Below are 26043 nucleotides of genomic sequence, written 5' to 3' on the forward strand. Positions count from 1 at the left end.
CAAGTCAGGGTTAGACACAACACTTACCTCGCTCCGAAGGCCACTTAATTCTCAATCACAGCTTTTTCTTTGGAATTCACCTCCAAACCACTCGTATCTATTAAAAAATGACTCAATAATATCAAATATTGCTAAAGGAATAATTTATATTGCATAAATTAAATTTCTCAAATTTTCCTCCAAAAAGTCAAAAAATCGACCCCGGGCCCGCTTGGTCAAAATCCGAGGTTCGGACCAAAATCCTTTTACCCATTCACCCCGAGCCCGAATATATAATTAGTTTTGGAATCCGACCTCATATTGAGGTCTAAATCCTCAAATTTTCGAAATTCCTAGTTTCTACCCTAATCCCTAATTCTACCATGAAACTCTTAATTTTAGGTTGATAATTCAAGAAATATAATTGGTAATTGAAAGAAAATGGTTTAGAATCACTTACCAACACTTTGGGGAAGAAAATGACTCTTCAAAATTGCCTCTACCCGTTTGGTTCTTGAAAAATGTTGAAGAAATGTCTAAAACCCGTGTTTGGAGTCTGTTTTAAGTCACTGGACAGACCTTCATCGCGTTCGCGAGAGGCCTGTCGCGATTGCAATGCACAGAAACTAAGGCCTTCGCGTTCACGAGTCTTTCTACGCATTCTCATAAGGCAGCTCCCGCCAAGCCTTCACGTTCGTGACCCAGTGAACGCGTCCGCGTAGAAGAACATGACACCCTCCCCCAGGTCCCTTAAACTATCGCGTTCGCGTGAGACAGATTGTGTTCGCGAAGGGTACCACCCCTAACGCTTTGCGTTCGCAAAGAAGAAATTTCCCCTGCCCCATTTTACCTTTCGCGTTCGCGACACTACTTACGCGAACGCGAAGAAGGGCACACCAGAACAGCTGTTGCAGCAAAAATCTCAGATTTTCTAAGTGCAAATCACTCTGTAGCCTATCCGAAACTCACCCGAGCCCTCGGGGCTCCAAATCAAACATGCACACAAGTCTAAAAATATTATACGGACCTGCTCGCGCGATCAAATCGCTAAAATAATACCTAAAACTCCGAATTTAGCACCAAATCGAATGAAATTCTCAAGAACACTTTAAAATTACTATTTTCTCAACCGAAGGTCCGAATCACGTCAAATCAACTCCGTTTCTCACCAAATTTCTCAGACAGGTCGTAAATATCATAATGAATATGTATCGGGCTTCGAAACTAAAATACGGACCCGGTACTAACAATACCAAACATCAATAAATTCTTAAAAATAATTAATTTTCAGACTTTTAATTTTCATCAAAAATTCATAACTTGAACTAGGGACCTCCGAATTCAATTCCGGGCATACGCCAAGATCCCATAATTCGATACGGATCCACCGGAGCTGTCAAAAGACGGATCCGGGCCCATTTACTAAACATATTGACCGAAATCAACTTTTAAGGTAAAAATTCTTATTTTCATTAGTTTTCAACCTAAAAGCTTTTCGAAAACCTGCCCGGACTGCGCACGCAAATCGAAGAGGGTAAAAAAATGAGATTTTTAAGGCTTAAGAGTACAGATTCGAGTTGTTAAACATAAGATGACCTTTTGGGTCATCACAACTGTTGCTGTGTACTGAGCATTCTGTTAGCTTATAGATAATAAATATATTAATCATCAATATTAGATAATATTTTGTAGTTTTTTCTTATCTATTGTAGGTATTTTACTAAGGGTAATGGATATTGTGTCCCTATAAATAACTTAAACCTTAAGATATTTAATGGGTAATTAAGGTATTGAATATTCGAACATGATCAATTATAAAATATAAGAACCGCAAAGGAGCGGGTTTCGTTGGCATTTAATATTTATTGACAAAGAGGTAAGCTTCTTTTGTACATTTATTCTGATATAATTTATTACTTATTTGTATTATTTTTAATTTCTTAAATTATGGTTATATTAATTTATAGGGGGGGACAAAGATCCATTCAGTACTTTTCAATAATAATGGTGAAGATGGGAAAGATTCATTTCACCAAAAACAAAAGGTATTGAATTCTAGATGATTCTTTACCTATTTATCTGTGCACAAGGAGTTAGAAATATTAATTGGAAATTATAATACAGTTAGAGAATGCACCCGCCACTTTTTGACCACAAAAGTTTCAAATAATTTTCTAACTTTAAAGAGACAACAAAATTCACTACTTCATTAGAATATTATTTATTAATTTCTTTCTTGATATGTTTTGATAATACATGGATACTTTCATTTTAATGTATGTAAAGTATTTCACTTCCTTTAATAGTTAATGTTACGTGTGTTTTCTCTTAATACTTTTTACAGACGTGATTTGCATAACATAACTATATTAATAATTTTGCAGGTTCGGATGGTGATGTCTAATCAGTTTGAATTCACGTATATATATATATATATATATATATATATATATATATATATATATATATATATATATATATATATATATATATATATATTATTTATAATTAAATTAAATTTGTCTTAATAATTAAATTTGGTATTTATTCGTATAAATAATTGGCTAAAACATCATGTGTCATTATTAACGTGCAACGCATGTTCATAGAAACTAGTATTATTATAAAAGTACGAATGATTTATACTAAATGTTGAACGACTAAAATATCCCCGAAATATTTATCGACTTTTATGCTCTTAAATATTTGTATAATTTAATGATTAAATTATAAATTACCTAATGGTGGAATTCTTTTTCGATTTAAACTGCAAATATGCCGATCCTCCAAAGTTGTCAATATGAGATTGTACAGTTACTGAGTTTGAGAATGTTTAGGAAATAAATACTATGAGTTAGAAGTTAAACAGGATAGTAGTCTAACTCTATGTAACTTCTAATTAAAGAGAACAAGGTGTATTAACACAACCACCATACACGGTAAGAAGGCAGTGAAAAAATAATATTTTTGTATCCAGAACATTGTATAGCACAAGAGAGTTATTAATTTCTTCAACCTTTTTTCTTTATGCCTTACAATTGGATCCTGCATGTTTTTCTTTAATGAACTAAGTTGATTCCGCAAAAGTTCTGATGGTTTATTTGGCTGCTGAAGAGAAATAGTTAAGATGTTTGTTGAAATTAGTTTTAAGCTTAAAGAAAAAATGGATCTATTGTTTGTGAGTCAATATAGATATTTGTTTTCTTATTCTTTTAATTTGGGATACGTAGTGATCTGTAGTGTGTACAATCAATGATCAACTGTATTTTTGGTGCGTTTGCATGCTATATATGTTCTTTGATTAAGAATTTAGATGTAATAAAAAATTCAATAAGACAGATGACACTCTTAACTTTCTCTCGGATAAGCTTTTTCATAGAAGCAACAAGAGTTCGGATGTAATGTTACTGAAATTATTGATTTGTGATTTTAGAATCTGACTATGAGGGCACAGATCAATAGGAGTTTCCATGTCTACGACTTTAAAGAACCTTTATGTTAAAATTATTATATGTAACCTTGCCTTTTACTAGATAAATCTATTAAATTTATATGTTCATGTTCGCAGTCAAACGTCTGATTTCTCGTGTTGATCGTTCTCCATTATCAATATATCCTTATCTTGAGATATATATTAGACTTAATATACCTTAAGGTTTAACTAAAATAAATCATAACTTCACAAAAAAAAAGTAAATAATAGTACATTATTTATATTATTTTATAACTTTAATCACATAATTTTGTGACTCCAGAATGTTTAGTTTCAATTTGTCCTCCTATATTTGTCAAAACATTATTCATGGCTTGGTTTGTATGATATAATTTTTTAAAAATTTATTTTTGTAACGACCCGACCGGTCGTTTTGCTTTCTAGAACCATGTTCCCCTAAATAAGACTTTTCGTACTTGCTTTTACTGATTTATGACTTACGGAGATGGTTGGTTCGGATTTTGGAAGAGTCTGAGTTGGAATCGGAACCCTTGGTTCCTTAAGGTTGGATTAAACGGCCAAGTTTGACTTCGGTCAACATTTTGAGTAAACGACCTGGGAATTGGGATTTGACAATTTCAATAGGTTCATATGATGATTTCAGACTTGGGCGTATGTTCGGATCGGGTTTTGGATGACCCGGGAGCGTTTTGGCGCCCAATAGTGAAAGTTGGTTCTTGAAGAACTTTGAAGTTCTTTAAATTTGGTTTGGAGCGGATTTTTGTATTATCGAGGTCCAAACAGAAATTCGAGACCGAAAATAGTTTTGTAATGTCATTTAAGACTTGCACGCAAAGTTTGGTGTCATTCCGAGTGGTGTAAGCACATTTCGGCGCATTAAAAGTAAATTGAAGAACTTGAAGTTCTTAAGTTTGATTCAATTAGTTTTAGGGTGTGATTCTTAGTTTTAATGTTGTTTTGGGGATTCCGAGAGTTCGAGCGAGTCTTTTTTCTGATTTTAAACTTGTTGGTATATTCGGACAGGGCCTCGGAGGCCCCGAGTATCAATCGGACGAGGCTCGGACCAAGTTAAAATTTGGAAGCCAAAGCTGAAGCTCCAGCTGCTGTCATAATCGCACCTGCGCTTGGTCAGCCGCAGGTGCGAGCTCCATGATCGTAGATGCGTCCCAACATAGGCTACCCGGCTATAACGACCAGACCTGTCGTTTTGATCTCTAGCACATCGTTTAGTAGTTTGAGGCCAGGAGCAGCATCACTTCAGGTATTATGACTTGTGCGTATGGTCAGAATTGAATTTCGGGAAGTTCGGAGTTGATTCGGAAAGAATATTCTCATTTCGAAAACCTTAAGTTGAAAGAATTGACTAAGATTGGATTTTAGAGTAAACGGCCTCTGAATCGGGATTTGAAGGTTCCAGCAGGTTCGTATGATGATTTCGGACTTGGGCGTATATTCGGATCGGGCTTTGGATACCCCGGGAATATTTCGGCATCTATTGTGGAAGTTATCATTTTGGAAGAATTCCATAAATTTGGGTTGAAGTGCATTTCAATGTTATCGATGTTCGTTTGGAATTTCGAGTACAAGAATAGTTCCGTATGGTGATTCCGGTACTGGGAGCGCGTTCGAAAGTGGATTTGGAGTCGTTTGGCGAAAGTTAGAATCTGAAGATTTTTGGAAAGTTTGACCGGAAGCGGACTTTTTGATATTGGGGTCGGATTCCGATTCCGGAAGTTGGAGTAGGTCTGTAATGTCAAATGTGACTTGTGTGCAAAATTTGAGGTCAATCAGACGTGATTTGATAGGTTTCGGCATCAATTGTAGAGGTTGAAGTTTCAAATTTCATTAAGCTTGAAATGGGGTGCGATTCATGAATTCGACGTTGTTTGATGTAATTTGAAGGCTCGACTAAGTTCGTAACATATTTTTGGACGTGTTGGTATATTTGGTTGAGGTCCCGAGGGCCTCGGGTGGGTTCTGGAAGGTTAACGGATCGATTTTTGGACTTAAGAATTTTTGAAGCTTAATGCTTCTGGTGTAATCGCACCTGCATGACTTTGGCCGCAAGTGCGAGATCGTGGGTGCGGAAATTGCTCATAGATGCGAGAAGGGACTGGAGCTGGGGGAGCCGCAAAAGCGGACCAGAGAAGCGCACCTGCGTGTGCGTAGGCGCGAGGTAGCCACCGTTGGTGCGTAATATTTGCGCATATGCACATAGCAGGTTGCACCTGCGAAGCTCGCAGAAGCGAAGAAACTTACGCAGGTGCGAGGTCTTGGATGGGCAGTGAGGACCACGGGAGAGGAATTTGGACCGCACATGCAGAGCCGCAGGAGCGGCTATTGGACCGCAGGTGCGAAGGTCGGGCTGGGCAGAATGCTTTAAGCGAGGTATTTGGCCATTTTCCTCCCATTTTCATTTGGTTTGGGCAATTTTGGAGAGCTTCAAGCGCATATTTTCATCAACAAATTCTAGGTAAGTGGTTTCTTCCCATTGTGAGTTAAATACATGAATTATACATAGATTGGAACATGGAAATTAGTATAAATTGTGGGGTTTTGGTAGAAGACCTAGAATTTGGTATTTTTGGATTTTGACCACGAAATTGGGCATGGAATTGAGAATAAACCGTATATTTGAGTTCATGAGGTTATGGGTAAAGTTTATCTTCTAAACTTTTTGGAATCCGGGCACGTGGGCCCGAGGGTGATTTTTTATCGACTTTTCGATCGGGGTTAGAAATTGTTATAAATTAGATTATATTGAGTATTTGCGTATATATTAATGGGGTTGCATAATTATTGGCTAGCTTTGGAGCGTTGTGCATCGATTCAAGTTGTTTGAAGGGCTCGGAAGCCGGTTATGGACTTCGGAGCGAGGTAAGTCTCCTTTCTAACCTTGTAAGAGAGAATTTACCCCATAGGTGAAATAAATCACTGTGTGCTCCTATTTGTGGGGGCTACGTACGCACGAGGTGACGAGAGTCTGTGCGTAGCTACTATTATGCTTAAGTTTGGGTAGTCTAGGACCCAAAATCATGCTTTACTTGTAATATTTAAAATCTTGTTGTCAATTTAAAATGCTTAAATCATATCGAACTATGTTAATAAATTTCTAAAATGCTAGACATCGTTTTCTTGACTTTTAAAAGAGAAATTGCCTTTTCCTTGGATAATTGCCCCTTTGATGAATTCTTGATTGATTATTTGAATGTGTTATCTTTGTGGAACGAGCCGAACGCCTCAGTTATTAAATAGATGCATCTATGATTTGCGCCATTCGACCCTCCAACGGTACACCATTTAAATATTTATTGGATCGGGTTGTACGACCTCGACCTAATTTGCGCATACTTGTATTACTTGCCTTGAAATTTATAAATAACTATATTGCCACTCTGGTCTGAGATAAACTGATAATTTGATATGGCCTCATTGGCCGGAGATATAATCATTAAATAATGGGAGAAAGGTTTTTTGGAGATTCCTTAATTATGAAAGAACTGTTTACTTACTTCAGAATAATGGGCTTGCAACCGTATTAATTAATCCATGTCTAATTTAATGAAATTATTCAATTTATTTATAGCCCATAGTAAGTGTCGAAGTCGACCCCTCGTCACTACTTCTTCGGGGTTAGGCGGGATACTTACTGGGTACGCGTTGATTTAGGTACTCATAGTACACTTGCTGCACATTTTTGTACAGGTACACATATGTTTAGCGGTCTTATGGGCGCAGAGGCGCGATTATGGCGGGGACTTAGGGGAGCTGCATTCTATACGATGCTCCGCAACCAGTAGAGTCTCCTTCAGAGTATTGTACTTTCCTTTCTGTCCAAATTTGTATTCCGGACAGTTACTGTATTTTGTTTTTGAATTCCTAGAAAAGGCTCATGCACTTGTGACACCGGGTTCTGGGATGATTATGGGATGTTAATTATTGAAATTGTAAAACCTTATTATTTACTCTGTAAATACTTGATAAATTGAAGTGAATTTACGATTTCAAAAATATTACAATAAGAATTTAATTAACTATTTAGTGTTGGCTTTCCTGACAGTGGTGTCCAGCGCCATCACGACCCTTAACGGATTTTGGATCGTGACAACATAGTATCAGAGCACTAGGTTTACTTAGGTCTCACGAGTCATTAGCGAGTCTAGTAGAGTTTTACGGATCGGTACGGAGACGTCTGTACTTATCTTTGAGAGGCTACAAGGCTGTTAGTAGTACTTCCCTTCTTGATTCCTCATAGTGCGATTTGATTCCCTTGAGGCTTATGCCTTCATTTCCTTCCCATTCAATCTTATGCGACGTGAAGCACTGGTTATAAATCGGGAATTGAGGAATTGTAATGGTACTACAGATTTGGTGTTGGATGTTTCTCCCTACGTAGTTGATTGGGCTTTTGTCGTCGCCTTGTGGAAGGATATTCTGTCATTTCAGCCCAATAGTTGTACTTCTGAGAGCTTTGAGGCTATGCACAAGTTGCTATGATGCTCATGAGTTGTTATCGCACAGTATTGATGTGAAGGTAGGGTGCTTGCCTATGTCTCGGGGCAGTGAATGACTTGAAAGAAGATTTACTCGGTGCATGATTCAGATTTGGTATTTTATTTCCGACAAAGAAAAGACAATCGAACCAAGAATGTCCAGATTTGGGTTGATGGAGTAACGAGGCTTGGTATTTTTGAGTGTAGGAGAGTTCTCAAACTGCGATGTGGTGTCATCATCCTTGTTGAACGCGTTAAGGTTCGCCGATGTTATGGCCTTCTTCAATTTGCCTTCGGGGAAGGGTACTGTGGAATGGTGCTTGAGATGCGGTTGTCAGAGATAACAGAGTGTAGCGGTTTTGGAATCGAATTGGTACTTCTAGTATTGATGGCTCGAGAAAGAGGATGTTCTAAGAGGTTTAAAGTTAGTAGTGATATGTTGGTTCAAGTGCTACAGAGGTAGATTGTGATTTAAGGCAACAACTGGGCATCGAAGAATAAGGAAGGGCATGTGGGAGGATCCTTGCGGTGGATAAACTTATAGAAGGCCAAGTGTGAGAAACAGGAGTCGGGTAGTTACTTAAAGGAGTGAGTTTGACCAAAGTGGGAGAGTGGCAGAGTAGCATGTGGGTTCTGTGATAGGATAGCTACACGCCTTGGGGAAAGTTTAGAGTGATTTGGAAATTATGGTGGATGATGATTGGGTCTACGGACTTATTTTGCAATATTGGCTATTTTACGGCGGGAGATTGGATACAACAGAAAAAGTTGCTTTATATGAAGAAGGATACAACATGACTTTGTATTGAAATGTATTGTCGCACCTTTAGATGACGTCCATGAGGAGTGAACGGACTGGCGCAGCTGGTGAATGAGCTTGGACTCACGATGGTCTACTGATTTCGTAGTAATTATACCCAGTGCAGCGACGTTGGAATATGTCGGCATGAAATTTCCACATGTGGGTTATCTCCTGTGAGCAGGTTAGCGGTCGCATGGTGTTGACGAAGCTTCTGCGAAGAATTCTACTGGCTACTCGGTAAGAGATTTAATATGTAAATGTGGCTAGTGGTTTGGAGTGTTTATTAAAGGTTAATGGAAGGATTTTGAGGAATTTGGCGGGTTGATTGTTCTAGATCACATCGATGAAGGAAGAATCTTGGTGGGTTTCTGGTTTATGCAATAGTAGCTTCAATCTAAGTGGGAGAGTTCCATCGCCTACAGTTGGATTGCATGGTTGTCTATTTGTAAGATTTCTGGTTATCGTCATATTGATGGGTTATTACGACTAAGGAAAGAGATCATCAATGGTAATTTGAGCAAGCGATTTGAGGAATGTGTGTTATAGTAGGCCTTACCGATTCATGCTCAGGCTTTGGGAAGACTCAGGATTTCTTCTTCGTGTAGAGGCGAGTTACAAGGAAGATGATTCAGCCAGGTGCTTCTTTGAAAGGGTGCTCATATGCTAGCGGAGCCTTGGAGTTGATTATATTCGGGACCAAGTCAGAGTGGGTGACTCCCAATAATGGTCCTAGTAAATTCAAAAGTTAAGATGTGGTGTCTAAGGATTTTGAGTCCATAGTATGGTTGAATATCGAGCTTTGCAGCGGATTATGATAAAAGTGACTTGGAGTGTTCTATGTTATCTTCGGTATGCGGTGTAGCAATGGAAGAATAGGAGAAAATATCTTCGGAATCGTAAAGGAAATATTAGAATGGGTGTACCGGTTGAAGATGCGGATGTGCACACAAGGAGGGTGTGAAATAGTTCGTGGGTTTTGGGGACAATGTGGTCTCGTGAGATGGGGTCACTAAGGATGAGTGCGAATTGAGTTCGTTATATTGATAAGGGAGCTGTTGTTAGTTCTAAGAAAGATCCAGAGTAAATTAGGAGAAGTCGGTTTGGTTAGCAATGGTTGAATCGGCATAATGATGGCAATGATCAGCTCCTTCAGTTTGTTGGGTTATTCATGTGATTTATGACGGTACGTGCGAGGTTTGACGGTCGCCATAACTGATCTTATTCGGAGGCTTTCGAGTATTATGGCATGTTATGTGCAGATGGATCCTGAAAGTGTTATGGTGGTTTAGACCACTACTTGAGGTTGGTATTTCTGCAGATATGAGGATTCAGTCGCGTGTTAAGATGGTTCTCTTGGAATGAGTTAAGTAAAAGGGTTCTATGTGGTGAACTGTTACCTTATTAGTAGTTCAGAGGTTAAGATGAAATTCTTGTACTCTTGCGCATTGGCAGGAGTAAGTGCAGTGATTAACATAGGATTCCAAAGTTGAGGATCAAGGTTGCAGTTTGGTGTCGACAAGAATGTCAAGTGCTCGTATGAGCGGGAAAGGATTTAGATGGTTAGAGTAAGTTGGTATTGTCTTTGGCGCCACCTGAGATCGGTACCTGGTGTGAAGAGGCTTGGCATACTGAATGTGGATTCTTGAATTTGCTTTATAGCGATTGGTGTGGCTGGTAGTATAGATCTACAGACTTGTTACCTGGTGCGGAAGGTCATGGGAGCATATCCCACTGGAAGATTGTATAAGTGTGACATGTAGTCACTTGATTGATTGAAGAATGGAAACCATGTATGAAGATTTTGGTAATATCACTAATTGGAAATTTATGCCTGGAGGGCGCTCGGTTCATTTGGTTGTGGACTGTGGAAGTTTGTTCCGGTTATGATGGCTGTTCTTGTGTGTTATGGGAAAAAAGGTTATTATGGATCCCTGAAAGGTTATTAGCCTAGTACGGTGCGATCAGAATCGACTTGAGGTCTGTGGATGGATTTAAATGTGAATATGGGCTCTATGTCAGACCGGATGTGTTCAGTTTAGCATAATGCTACTTATGGAGGAGTATTCGGACGTTGGACGTCGTTTCGTTGACAGCTATTTCATGTAATACTATATTGTGCCATGTGAGTTGTGAAACGGCTTGTTAATTTCATATGTGTTGAGGTTCTGCGTAGCAATGGTGTTATGTGAGCAGGATAGCTCTCGAGATTCAGATCATATATCACACCTTAGTTGTGCTTGAGTTTTGTAGCGTATGGCGCTGTTAATCCTCCCAGGGATGGTATTATGCACTTCGCGTGCTTGTGTCCGATATTCGGATATTTTGTAGTGATGATCATTCTAGCTCGGTAAGTATTTCTTTATAGATTCTTTTGTGCGGATCGGGTGGCACGCCGCCACGGGTATGTTGTTTGGATAGGGTTGCACGCCGCAACAGTGTGATGTTGAGTACAGTCCCATATATTCTATTTTGTGTGTTTTGTGTCCCATTTTCTGAGAAAGGTTCGTAACACCTTTTCGGTTGTCTAATTAGTTACGCGGGTTGAGTAATCCTTTCCAGAGATTCATTTTCCTTATGTATCACGTTCGAGTTTGTAGCTTATTGGCACATTGCGACAACATATGAGACTTTTGGTCATGTCTGGGGTGGCTTGTTGCTTGAGTAGCTTATACTGGCTGAGACGAGATTTTAGATCTAGGATCAGTGCGATCGGATTATATGAAGTATATTAAAGAGCAATTACCATTATTTGGTTCATAATGAGGTAATGATTCTAGTCAAGAGGGGAGATTCAATGGTTTGATAATTCGGCAGTTGGTTACGAATGTCTACACATCTTTTCCGTTGTGGCGGTATTGCAAGAGTTGGAGCAAGACTTATATATGCCATGAGGTGCATTGTGAGAATCGAATTCGTGAAATTTTGGCTATTATGATCAGAGAATGTTATTATGGTCATGTGAATGTTGTGGTGCATGGTGTGAATTCAGCAAAGGTATGTAGTCATGTTCTGGTACATCGTGCGGTGATTGATACAGTGTTTGTATGTTGGAAGGAGGCCTGGCAGAGAATTCCGGATGTTGGAACTTGTGCTCAACTGAGTTGTGGTAGCACAAGTAGGTGCAGGAGGTGTTAACGGTGGTTTCGGACAACTCCAGCGCAGTTCTTAGCACGTTCGAGGACGAACGTATATTAAAGTGGGAGAGAATGTAACAACCTGACCGGTCATTTTGACTCTAGCACGCCGTTTGGCAGTTTGAGGCCATGAGCAGCTTCACTTCAGGTATTATGACTTGTGTGTATGGTCGGAATTGAATTTCTGGAAGTTCGGAGTTGATTTGGAAAGAAAATTCTCATTTCAAAAATCTTAAGTTGAAAGAATTGACAAATATTGGATTTTAGAGTAAACGGCCTCGGAATCGGGATTTGAAGGTTCCAGCAGATTCGTATGATGATTTCGGACTTGGGTGTATGTTCGGATCGGGCTTTGGATACCCCGGGAACGTTTCGGCACCTTTTGTGGAAGTTAGCATTTTGGAAGAATTCCATAAATTTAGGTTGAAGTGAATTTCAATGTTATCAATGTCTGTTTGGAATTCCGAGTTTGAGAATTGCTTCGTATGGTGATTTCGGTACTGGGAGCGCGACCGAAAGTGGATTTGGAGGCCTGTAGGTCATTTTGGAGTCATTTGGCGAAAGTAAGAATTTGAAGGTTTTTGAGAAGTTTGACCGGAAGCAGACTTTTTGATATCTGGGTCGGATTCCGATTCCGGAAGTTAGAGTAGGTCCGTTATGTGAAATGTGACGTGTGTACAAATTTTGAGGTCAATCAAATGTGATTTGATAGGTTTCGGCATCGATTGTAGAGGTTGAAGTTTCAAATTTCATTAAGCTTGGAATGGGGTGCGATTCATGAATTCGACGTTGTTTGGTATGATTTGAAGGCTCGACTAAGTTCGTAACGTGTTTTGGGACGTGTTGGTATATTTGGTTGAGGTTCCGAGGGCCTCGGGTGGGTTCCGGAAGGTTAACGGATCGATTTTTGGACTTAAATCTTTTTGAAGCTTAATGCTTCTGGTGTAATCGCACTTGCGTGACTTTGGCCGCATGTGTGAGATCGCGGGTGCGGTGAATTGCTCGCAGATACGAGAAGGGACTGGAACTGGGGGAGCTGCAGAAGCGGACCGGAGAAGCACACCTGGGTGTGCGCAGGCGCGAGGCTGCCACCGTCGGTGCGTAACATTTGCACAGATGCGCATAGCAGGTCGTACCTGCGAAGCTCGCAGAAGCAAAGAAACTTCTGCAGGTGCGAGGTCTTGGCTGGGCAGTGAGGACCGCACCTGCAGAGCAGCAGGAGCGGCTATTGGACAGCAGGTGCGAAGGTCGGGCTGGGCAGAATGCTTTTAAGTGAGGGTTTTGGCCATTTTTCTCCCATTTTCATTTGATCTGGGTGATTTTGGAGAGCTTCAAGGGGATATTTTCATTAAGCAATTCTAGGTAAGTGATTTCTTCCCATTGTGAGTTAAATACATGAATTATACATGGATTGGAACATGAAAATTAGTATAAATTGTGGGGATTTGGTAGAAGACCTAGAATTTGGTATTTTGGATTTTGACCATGAAATTGGGCATGGAATTGAGAATAAACCGTATATTTGAGTTCGTGAGGTTATGGGTAAAGTTTATCTTCAAAAATATTTAGAATCCGGGCACGTGGGCCCGAGGGTGATTTTTTATCGACTTTTCGATCGGGGTTAGAAATTGTTATAAATTGGATTATATTGAGTATTTGCGTATATATTAATGGGTTTGCATAATTATTTGCTAGCTTTGGAGCGTTGTGCATCGATTCAAGTTGTTTGAAGGGCTCGGAAGCTGGTTATGGAACTTCGGAGCGAGGTAAGTCTCCTTTCTAACCATGTAAGAGGGAATTTACCCCATAGGTGAAATAAATCACCGCGTGCTCCTATTTGTGGGGGCTACATACCCACGAGGTGACGAGAGTCCGTGCGTAGCTACTATTATGCCTAAGTTCGGGTAGTCTATGACCCAAAAACATGCTTTACTTGTATTATTTGAAATCTTGTTGTCAATTTAAAATGCTTAAATCGTATCGAACTGTGTTAATAAATTTCTAAAAGGCTAGACATCATTTTATTGACTTCTAAAATAGAAATTTCCTTTTCCTTGGATAATTGCCCCTTGATTAATTCTTGATTGATTATTTGAATGTGTTATCTTTGTGGAACGGGCCGAACGCTTCGGTGGATTAAATAGATGCATCTATGGTTCGCGCTATTCGACCCTCTAGCAGTGCACAGTTTAAATATTTGTTGGATCGGGCCGTACGACCTCGGCATGATTTGCGCATGCTTGTATTGCTTGCCTTGAAATTTATAAATAACGATATTGCCTCCCTGGTCTGAGATAAACTGATAATTTGATATGGCTTCATTGGCCGAAGATATAATCGTTAAATAATGGGAGAATTGTTTTTTTGACATTCCTTTATTATGAAAAAACTGTTTACTTACTTCGGAATAATGGGCTTTCAACCATATTAACTAATCCATATCTAATTTAATGATATTATTCCATTTATTTATAGCCCATAGTAAGTGTCGAAGTTGACCCCTCGTCACTACTTCTTCGGGTTTAGGCGTAATACTTACTGGGTATGCGTTGATTTAGGTACTCATACTACACTTGCTGCACATTTTTGTACATGTACACATATGTTTAGAGGCCTTGTGGGCACAGAGGCGCGATTATGGTAGGGATTTAGGGAAGCTGCATTCTATATACGACGCTCAGCAGCCAGCAGAGTCTCCTTCAGAGTATTGTACTTTCCTTCCCGTCCAAATTTATATTTCGGACAGTTACTGTATTTTATTTTGAATTCCTAGAAAAGGCTCATGCACTTGTGACACCGGGTTCTGGAATGATTATGGGATGTTCAGTATTGAAATTGGAAAATATTGTTATTTATTCTGTAAATACATCTTGTACTTGATAAATTGAAGTGAATTTACGATTTCAAAAATATTAAAATAAGAATTTAATTAACTATTTAGTGTTGGCTTGCCTGACAGTGATGTCCCGCGCCATCACGACCTTTAACTGATTTTGGGTCGTGACACCAGCCATCGTAAAAGCGGAGGAAGGACTGCAACTGCGAAAGCGCAGGTGGGAAGGCAGTCATCGCAGAAGCGGGCAATCTCGTAGATGCGCGTCATTTATAGTTCATATCACAAGAAATCTGTAAAGTAAAACATGATTTAAAAATAGTGTTTAAGTCAAATCGGCTTGTTTAAATCCAGTTCAGGTAAAACCAATAAAAATATCTTTCAACAGTTCTCAAATAAGGACTCAAAGAAGCTATGGACACACCAGATGAAATCATATACCGCCCCTCGGGCAAAACATCACTCAGTCTTCCCAATCACTCCAACCTCACAATCACTTATGCCTTCCAATCGCTCAGCACTCGTCACTCGTCACTCGCACTCAGTAGGTGCCTGCGCTCACTGGGGGTGTGTACAGACTCCGGAGGGGCTCCTACAGCCCAAGCGCTATAATCTGCACGGACAGCTCACGTACTGCACAGACAACTCACGTGCTATAATATCATATCAGAATCTGTACGGAAAACTCACGTGCCAAGGTACAATACCTCACAAATAGGCCCTCGGCCTCACTTAATAATAAATCTCTCCAGTCTCTCGGGCTCTCAAAAATCAAATAAATCAGCCCAAACAACATTAACATGATGCAACAAATAGAATAACAGAGACTGAGCTATGATGTAAGAATGCATTAACATGACTGAGTACGAGATATCAACTAAAGCAGTGAGAGGTCAGCAAGAAACGACCTCTAAGGGTCCAAACAATACTGTCATAAGGCCTAGACATGGTATCTAGCATGATTTACAGTAAATTTTTCTAAAGCACATAAAGAGCATATAGCTACAACAGGTTGTTCAACTTTACAGTTGCTATGGGATGGACCAAGTCACAAATCCCCAATGGTGCACGCCCACACGCCCATCACCTAGCATGTGCGTCACCTCCAAATAGTCAAATGACACAAAATTCCGGGGTTTCATACCCTCAGGACTAGATTTATAACCGTTACTTACCTCAATCCAAGCAAATCTCTACTCCGCAATGCCCTTGCCTCTCGAATCGGCCTCCGAGCATCCCGAATCTAGTCACAAACAGTACGAGATAATCAATATTGGCTAAAAGGATCAATTCCACAAGAAACTACTGAAATCTAGCCAAAAATCCGATCCCCGGGCCCACGTCTCGAAATCCGACAAATGCCACAAAACCCGAAAGCCCACTCACTCATGAGTCTAGCCATACCAAATTTATCAAACTATGACATCATTTTCCCCTCCAAATCCCCAAAATTCACTCTCGAATTCTCAAGCTCTAATCTCCCAATTTCACCTCAACCCACACAATCTAGGTGGAAAATATTAATGGGGAAACAAGATTTATGATCAAAATCAAGCACAAGAAGCATACCTCAGAATTCCCCTCGAAAATCCTCTTCAAAATCACCTAAGCCCTAGTCCAAGATGTTAAAAATGGTGAAAAAACTCGAAGTCCCATTTTTATTTATTTTGCCCAGACTTTTCGCACTTGCGGCTGCATTTCTGCATCTGCGGACCAAGCTTCGCCTCTGTGAAGAATCACTTAAACGCAGTCCCCGCTCCTGCGACCAAGACACTGCATCTGCAATCATCGCAAGTACGGAATTAGCATCGCGCCTGTGGACACAACACGCACCTGCGCTCGCTTTCACGCTTCTGCGGCCATCACAGGTGCGGCAAATCCTTCGCACCTGCGCACTCTGCCCAACCTTTTCTCTTTCGCATCTGCGCCTAAATACCCGCTTCTACGGGCTCGCACCTGCGGTTCCCATTTTGCAGGTGCGGAAATACCAGTAGTAGCAGCTTCAGTTGCATCTTTCCAACCTCAATCAATCTGTTAACCACCCGGAATCACCTCGAGGCCCTCGGGACCTCAACCAAACATACCAACAAGTCATATATCAACATAGGAACTTAGTCGAGCCTTTGAATCAATCAAAACAACATCAAACACCAAATTACCCTCGGATTCAAGCCTAAGAACTTCTAAACTTCCAAATTTTGCAAACGACGCCGAAACCTACCAAACCATGTCCGAATGACCTCAAAGTTTGCACACAAGTCACATTTCACATTACGGAACTATTCCAACTTCCAGAATCGGATTCCGACCCCGATATCAAAATGTCAACCCTCCAGTCAAACTTCCCAAAATTCAACTTTCGCCATTTCAAGCCTAATTCCACTACGGACCTCCAAATAATTTTCTGGACATGCTTCTAAGTAATCACCATACAGATCTACTGGAATAATCAGAATTGAATCTGAGGTAGTTTACACATAGATCGACATCCGGTTGACTTTTCTAACTTAAGCTTATACTTTAGAGACTAAGTGTCTCAATTCACTCCGAAACCACTCAGGATCCAAACCAACTAACCTGGTATAACACAATATAGCTGAAGACACAAGAAGAAAGAGATATTGATTTTGGCATTGATTTGTTGCCGGGCACTCAGCCCATCTCTATTCCTCCATATCGTATGGCTCCTCCTGAATTAAAGGAGTTGAAAGAGCAGTTGCAGGAGTTTCTTGATAAGGGCTTCATTCGGCCCAGTGTGTCACCTTGGGGTGCTCCGGTCTTATTTGTAAAGAAGAAGGATGGTTCTATGCGTATGTGTATTGATTATCGGCAATTGAACAAGGTTACAGTGAAGAACAAGTATCCTTTGCCTCGCATTGATGATTTATTTGATCAGTTACAGGGTGCCAGGGTGTTTTCCAAGATTGACTTGCGTTCTGGCTATCATAAGTTGAATATTCGGGAGCCGAATATCCCGAAGACTGCTTTCAGGACCAGATATGGTCATTATGAGTTTCTTGTCATGTTATTTGGGCTGACCAATTCCCAAACAGCCTTTATGCATTTGATGCACAGTGTATTCCGACCTTATCTTGATTTCTTCGTCATTGTGTTTATTGGTGACATCCTGGTATATTCCCGGTCTCGGGAAGTTCATGACCAGCACCTGAGGATCTTGCTTCAGACTTTGAGGGAGAAGAGGTTGTACACAAAATTTTCTAAGTGTGATGTCTAGCTTGATTCAGTGGCATTCTTGGGCCACATAGTGTCTTGTGATGGGACCAAGGTAGATCCGAAGAAGGTGGAGGCAGTGTAGAGTTGGCCTAGACCGTCATCAGCTACGGAGATCTGCAGTTTCCTTGGTTTGGCGGGGTATTACCGTCGCTTTTTGAGGGGATTTTCATCCACTGCAGTACCTATGACCATGCTGATGGAGAAGGGTAATCCGTTCAGGTGGACCGAGGAGTGTGAGCAGAGCTTTCAGAAGCTCAAGACAGCCTTGACTACAGCCCCAGTATTAGTATTGCCTAAAGGTTCAGGGTCATACACTGTCTATTGTGATGCCTCGAGGATTGGCCTAGGAGCGGTATTGATGCAGGATGATAGGGTGATTGCCTACGCGTCTAGACAGTTGAAGGTGCATGAGAAGAATTATCCAGTTCATGATCTCGAGTTAGAAGCTATTGTTCACGCCCTGAAGATCTGGCGTCATTATTTGTAAGGTGTTCCCTGTGAGATTTACATTGATCACCAGAGTTTGCAGTACTTGTCCAGGCAGAAGGACCTTAATTTGCATCAATGGAGGTGGTATAATATCACTATATTATACCACTCGGGGAAGGCCAATGTAGTGGCCGACGCCTTGAGTCGCCGGGCAGAGAGTTTGGGGAGCTTGGCATATCTTCCGGCAGCTGAGAGGCCCTTAGCCTTGGATGTTCAGGCCTTAACCAACCAGTTCATAAGATTGGATATTTCAGAGCCTAGCAGGGTATTAGCTTGTGTGGTTGCTCGTTCTTCTCTTTATGACCGTGTCAGGGAGCGCCAGTATGATGATCCTTACCTTGTAGTTCTTCAGGACAGGGTTCGGCGAGGTGATGCCAGAGATGTGACTATTGGTGATGATGGTGTGATGAGGATGCAGGGCCGGATCTGTGTTCCCAATGTAGATGGGCTTCGGGAGTTGATTCTTGAGGAGGCCCATAGCTCGTGGTACACCATTCATCCGGGTGCCGCGAAGATGTACCAGGACTTGAGGCAGCACTATTTGTGGAGAATAATGAAAAAGGACATAGTTGGGTTTGTGGCCAAGTGTCTCAACTGTCAGCAGGTTAAATATGAGCATCAGAGACCGGGTGGATTACTTCAGATATTGGAGATCCCAGAGTGGAAGTGGTAGCGGATCACTATGGACTTTGTGGTTGGACTTCCTCGGACTTTGAGGAAATTCGATGCTATTTGGGTGATCGTGGATCGGTTGACCAAGTCAGCCCATTTCATTCCGGTGCTGACTACATACTCTTCGGAGAGGTTGGCTGAGATTTATATCAGAGATATTGTCCGCCTTCATGGTATTCCAGTATCCATCATTTCATACAGAGGTACACAGTTCACATCATGGTTTTGGAGAGCCGTACAGCAGGAGTTGGGTACTAGGGTGGAGTTGAGCACAACCTTTCACCCTCAGACGAACGGGCAGTCCAAGCGCACAATTAAGATTCTTGAGGATATGCTCCGTGCCTGTGTGATGGAGTTTGGAGGGTCATGGGACCGATACTTGCCAGAGTTCGCTTACAACAACATTTACCAGTCCAGCATTCAGATGGCACCGTATGAGGCTTTGTATGGTAGGTGGTGCCGGTCACCAATGGGATGGTTTTAGCCGGCGAGGCCCGATTGTTGCGTACAGATTTGGTCCAGGATGCCCTGGTGAAGGTGAAGGTGATTCAGGAGAGACTTCGCATAACACAGTCCAGGAAGAAGAGTTATGAAGATCGTAAGGTTCGTGATTTGGCATTTATGGTTGGTGAGCGGGTCTTGCTTCGGGTATCGCCTATGAAGGGTGTCATGAGGTTCGGGAAGAAGGAAAAGCTGAGCCCGAGGTTCATTGGTCCTTTTGAGATATTGCGGTGAGTTGGGGAGGTTGCTTATGAGCTTGCCTTGCCTCCCAGCCTAGCAGGAGTTCACCCGGTATTCCACGTGTCTATGCTCCGGAAGTATCATGGTGATCCGACTCATGTATTGGATTTCAGCTCTGTCCAGTTGGACAAAGATCTATCTTATGTTGAGGAGCCAGTAGCCATTTTGGACAAGCAGGTCAGAAAGCTCTGGTCAAAGAATATTGCTACAGTAAAGGTCCAGTGGAGAGGTCAGCATATCGAGGAGGCGACTTGGGAGACCGAGCGGGATATGCGCAGCCACTACCCTCATCTTTTTGCAGTTTCAGGTATGTCTTTATACTTGTTCAAGGACAAACGATTGTTTTAAGAGGGGGAGGATGTTACGACCCGGCCGGTCATTTTGAGAGTAATAGCCCCGATCCCCTATTAACTGTCTCCTCCAAATCTTTTTCTGCTATTGTGACTTGTCGGGATGATTAGTTTTGAGTTTCGGTGTGTTTTGGGACACTTAGTCCATAAATGAGAGCTTAAGCCTTAGGATTTGGATCGTAGTCGGAACTGTGTGAAGACGACTCCGGAATGGAATTCTGTCGGTTCTGTTAGCTCCGTTAGGTGATTTTGGGTTTAGGGACATGTCCGGAAAGTGTTTTGGGGGTCTGTAGTAGATTTAGGCATGAATTGGCGAAAGCTAGTTTTTCGACGATGTCGGCCGATAGTGGAAATTTTGATATCGATCTCGGAATGGAATTCCGAAAGTGGCTGTAGGTTTGTAATGTCATATGTGACCTGTGTGTAAAATTTAAGGTCATTCGGACTAGATTTGATATGGTTCGACGTCGTTTGTAGAATTTGGAAAACTTTAACTTCTTAGGTTTGAATCCGTGATTAATTCATGATTTTGGTGTTGTTCGGTGTGGTTTAAAGGCTAGACTAAGTTCGTAAGGTATTTTAGGATTGGTTGGTGTGTTTGGTTGAGGTCCTGGGGGCCTTGCGTGTGTTTCAGATGCTTAACTGGTGAAAACTTGGACTTAGAGGAATTTCTGAACTTTGCTGGTTCTGGTGTTTTCGCACCTGCGAAAAAGAGACCGCAGGTGCGCGAGCCGCACATGCGGAGATGGAAGCGCAGATGTGATAAATAGAGAGTTGGCCTGGGGTCGCAGGTGCGAGGGCAGAGGGGGTAAGTGAGTTGCGCAGATGCGCAAAGATGTTCGCACATGCGCAGAAGCGGAAGGGACTCCGCAGGCGCGAGGGCGCAGATGCGGCCCTTTCGTCGCAGGTACGAAGGCAGAGGGGGTAAGTGAGTTGCGCAGATGCGCACGTTTTCCACACAAGCACACCCGCAGGTGCGGAAATACCTGGGCAGTGATTAAAACTGAAGGGCTTCGCGATTTTTATCATTTTTGGCTTTGCAAACTCGGGTTGGGGAGATATTTGAGAGCATTTTTGAGGCATTTATTGAGGTAAGTTACTTGTGCTTATTTTTGGTCAATAATATTGCCTTGCCATGTATTTTTCCACCTAGTTAATGTGTATTTAAGCTGGAAATTGGAAGTTGGAGACTAGAGATTTGGGAGTTTGAATAGTGGATTGGAGGACCATTTGGTGTTGGATTTTAGTAAATTTGATATGGTTAGACTCGTGAGTGAATGAGATTTCTAGTTTCGTGAATTTTTTCGGGTTTCGAGACGTGGGCCCTGGGGGGCGGGTTTGAGCCAATTTTGGGTTTTGGCCTAATTTTATATTTTTTCTTGTGGGATTCATTCCATTAGTGCGCATTGATGTTATTGTACTGTTTTAAATAGATTCGGGCCATTTGAAGTCGGATACTCATGGCAAGAATGTGATATCAAGTTGATTTGAGCGGTTCGAGGTAAGTGGCATGCCTAACCTTGTGTTGGGGACTTTTCCCTTAGGATATCTTGATATTATTTGGTGTGTGGGCGCTGTGTACGTGAGGTGACGAGTACGTACACTGGCTATTATTGTAAAAATCATGTTTAACCTTTTTAAATCATAAATTGCTTCTCTTACTAATTATACTAATATGTTTAATTGTGTAGTTTAGACTAGAAAAGCATGCTTACGTATTTTAACTGCCTAGTTGACATTCTATGCGTCATGTTCATTTAAGTCCTAATTTGCCTTATGTGTGTCCAGTATAAACTGTATAACTCGATGTCATACCTGTCATTTCATCTTGCGTTGCATATTTAAATTGGAACTACGGATGTATTCCGGGAGATCCCCTAGCACTGCATATTTACTTTGGGACGATGGACGTATTCCAGGAGATCCCTCTGTACTGCATATTTACTTTGGGACTACAGACGTATTCCGGGAGATTCCCCTGTACTGCATATTTACTTTAGGACTACGGACGTATTTCGAGATATACCCCAGTACTGCATATTTACTTTGGGACTACAAACGTATTCCGGGAGATCCCCCTGTACTGCATATTCATTTGAAACTAAGAGATTTTCTACTCTGTTTACCTTGTTTTGAGCCGAGGGCTCCCTTAACTGTTAAATTTTTAAGAATTTCCTTAACTGTGTTTCCGTAAATTCTACTTATATCTTTTACTGCTTAATTTATTATATTTACTCCGGTAGGACCTTGACCTGACCTCGTCACTACTCGACTGAGGTTAGGCTTGGCACTTACTAGGTACCATTGTGGTTTACTCATGTCCTTTCTTGCACATGTTTTTCGTGTGCAGATCCAGGTACGAACTATCAGCCTTGGAGTTAGTGCGTGCTGCTGATTCTAGGAGACTTCAAGGTATTTCTGCTTGCGTCTGCAGATCTTTGGAGTCCCCTTCTACTCCCCCGTCTAGAGACTTTCCTTATTATCTTCAGACTTTTGTATAGAGCTACATAGATTATAGCAGCTTGTAACTTAGTGATATTCCGGGTTTTGGAAAACTAATTTGCATATGCCGAGTGGTGCTACTCTTGGCTATTTATAATATGTTGTTTACTTTTAAAATGTTGTATTTTCTTTATATTTTTCGCAATGTTAGGCTTACCTAGTCGTAAAGACTAGGTGCCATCACGACACCTTACGGAGGGTTAATTTGGGTTGTGACATCTTTATTCTCCAATTTATGGGGTTTTTCATTAAAAAATTAAAAATATAAAATAAAAATAAAAATAAACAAAAAATGCAAAGAGGAAAAAAAGAAAAAGACAAATTAAAAGATTGGGGGGATCATTAAAAATTCACATTAGGAATGTTTCTAATATATTGTATTCTTTTTAGGTTTAGAAGTCTTTTTTTGTTAATAAATTTGTATTCATTGTTTGATTTCTTATAATTAGTTAATGAAATTTATCATATACTTGTATGGTTAAAATAGGAATAGGTAATTTTTAATTAATAAAACTAATTCATTATATTCTTATATGGCGTCATAAGAAAAGCATTAAACATCCTTCTAAGGTTTTTAAAAATTTATTCCTATTTTCGAAATTGGCATTCTAAACGAGAAACATTCAAAAATACACATGTCCTTGTTTTTTAAAATTTTAATATCAATTTTTATAAGATAAATTTAATAAAAAATATGGGTCAAGTTACAATTCCGAAATGAAAGAGCTAGAATATTAAAACAAAGGAGTACGTTAACAAAGATTAAAACTACTCTTAGATTTTAAGGTACATAATTATTGTTATTTTATAAATTAGATGCAACTTAACTAGTTAGTAACGATCTTCCGGTTAGTGTTGTGCGACATCCCTTAATGAACCTTCAACTATATCTAATACAAATGTTACATTTATTTTACTTTTAGTATCAAGTGCTATTTATCATTAATTTTCTCTTCTTGTGTTTAGTTTTTATTAATCGACGCGAACAACACATGCAACACACGTACACTAAAACTAGTATAAACAAGTTAGGCAAGGGAGCATGTTGGGACCAAGATCAATGTCTATTTCAAGGATAATTAACCTTGTCTCCTTTCCAAAAAAAGAAAAGAAAAGAACATGGAGAAAAGAGAAGAATAATTTTGTGTTGTCCCAATCATATTGGAAAAATGACATTGTATAACCGCTGTAAAAATAATAGCCAAAAACATATATATATATATATATATAATTTATATATATTTTGTATATATATACATTCTGTATATTATATACAAAAATTATATAGATTTTATATATTTTTCGGCTACCAGATGTAAATAGTTTCTGGCGCGGGCTAAAAGTGATAATACCCTATTAATATATGTTCATCACCTAGCTTCAATGTACTAGATATGATTAAGCAAATCTAAGAAATAGCCAACTTTCGACAAATGGTGTCGAACCTCCAAAATTAAATCTGAATAGGTGTGTAGGCATATAAACTTTTATTGGAATTAAATTCGTAAAATAATTTGGACTATATTTTAAATTCAAGATATATTAGTTCAAATAAATTTATTGGGCTAATATAATTTGATTAGTTATATAAGTCCAATATATATGGATTAAATAAATAAGTCTTAATCCATTGGGCTAAAGTGATGAGCCCACTTCATTAAGCCCAAGATGTCATCTTCCTAAAGGCCCAATTTGGCGCCACGTGTTAAATGACGTGGTGCCCCAAGTCAAACGGAATAGCCAATAGGATCGTGCCACGTGTCAAAATGACAAGGCATGCCAAGTCAAATTTAAAGGTGTAACGACCCGACTTGTCGTTTTAAGAATTTACGCCTCGTTCAGTGACTTAAGGTTTCGAGCATCCTCACAATATGTATTATGACCCGCGTGTGTGGTCGAGTTTGATTTACGGATGATTCGGAGTGATTTGGGACACTTAGTCCCTAAGACGGAAGTTTAAATCTTAGGATTTTGACCGTAGTCAGAACTGTGTAAAGACGACTCCGGAATGGAGTTATGACGGTTCCGTTAGCTCCGTTGGGTGATTTTGGACTTAGGAGCATATCTGTACTGTGAATCTGAGGTCTGTAGCCAATTTAGGCTTAAAATGGCGAAAGTCGAATTTTTGAAAAGTTTGACCGGGGGGTGACTTTTTTATATCGGGGTCGGAATCCGATTCTGGAAATTTGAATAGCTTCGTTATGTCAATTATGACTTGTGTACAAAATTTGAAGTCATTCCGGTTTGATTTGATGTGTTTCGGCGCAAGATATAGAATTTGAAAGATCAAAGTTCATAGATTTTGATTTGAGGTATGATTCATCATTTTGATGTTGTTCGATGTGATTTGAGGCCTCGAGCAGGTCTGTGTTACGTTATGGGAATGGATGGTGTGATTGGACGGGGTCCCGAGGGGCTCGGGTGTGTTTCGGGGTAGTTCCGGACCAAGTTTGGGTGTTTTGATGCTGCTGGTTGCTGGTTCTGGTGTTGTTCTTCGCATTCGCGAGGAGCATCTCGCGTTCGTGAAGAAGGATTTTGTTGTTAGGACTTTGTGCTTCACGTTAGCGAAGAGGTTCTCGCATTCGCAAAGAAGGAAAGTTTGATGTTTGTCGTCTGACTTTAGAGGCTCATATCTCGCAATCTATAAGGAATTTGGCGATGATCCAAACATGAAAGTTGTAGCCCTTTGTGTCTAGGTTGCAAAAAGATCCATTTGTCATTTGGTTTTGTAGACAAAAAGCTATGGTAGATACACTATAAGCTGTCGGGGAAGATTTTGGAAATCTCTGTTGCACAGGGCTAACTTTGGAAGCTTGTATCTCATAATATATAAAGAATTGGGAGATGAGCAACAAATAAAAGTTATAACCCTTGGGGTCTAGTTTTCAGAAAGTCAAACCATTCATCATTTGGAGTTTTGTACAAAATGTTATGACCATTATACTAAAGGCTATCTGAGAAGAGTTTGAAAATGACTTTTGAAGAATTTGTTCATCGCGAACGCGAGGGGAGTCTCGCGAACGCGAAGAACAAATCCCTGGGCAGCAGAATAAAGTCCAAATTCGTGTCATTCTTCCATTTTTGGATCAAGGAAGCTCGGGTGAGGCGATATTTCGAGAGTTTTTCAAGGAAAATATTGGGGTAAGAATTCCTAACTTGATTTTGGTTAAATTACATGAATCTATTGTTGTTTTTATCACTAAGTTAGTGAATTTGGTTTAAAAATTTAGAAAACCCTCTTGGTTTAAATTTAAGATTTGGAGGTCGAGTTGTTATTGAAATTCGATAAAATTGGTATGGTTGAACTCGTATCAGAATGGGTGTTCAGATTTCATGAAAATTATGTCGGATTCCGAGGGG

Source organism: Nicotiana tomentosiformis, chromosome 11 (assembly GCF_000390325.3).
Source record: "Nicotiana tomentosiformis chromosome 11, ASM39032v3, whole genome shotgun sequence".
NCBI classification, from domain to species: Eukaryota; Viridiplantae; Streptophyta; class Magnoliopsida; order Solanales; family Solanaceae; genus Nicotiana; species Nicotiana tomentosiformis.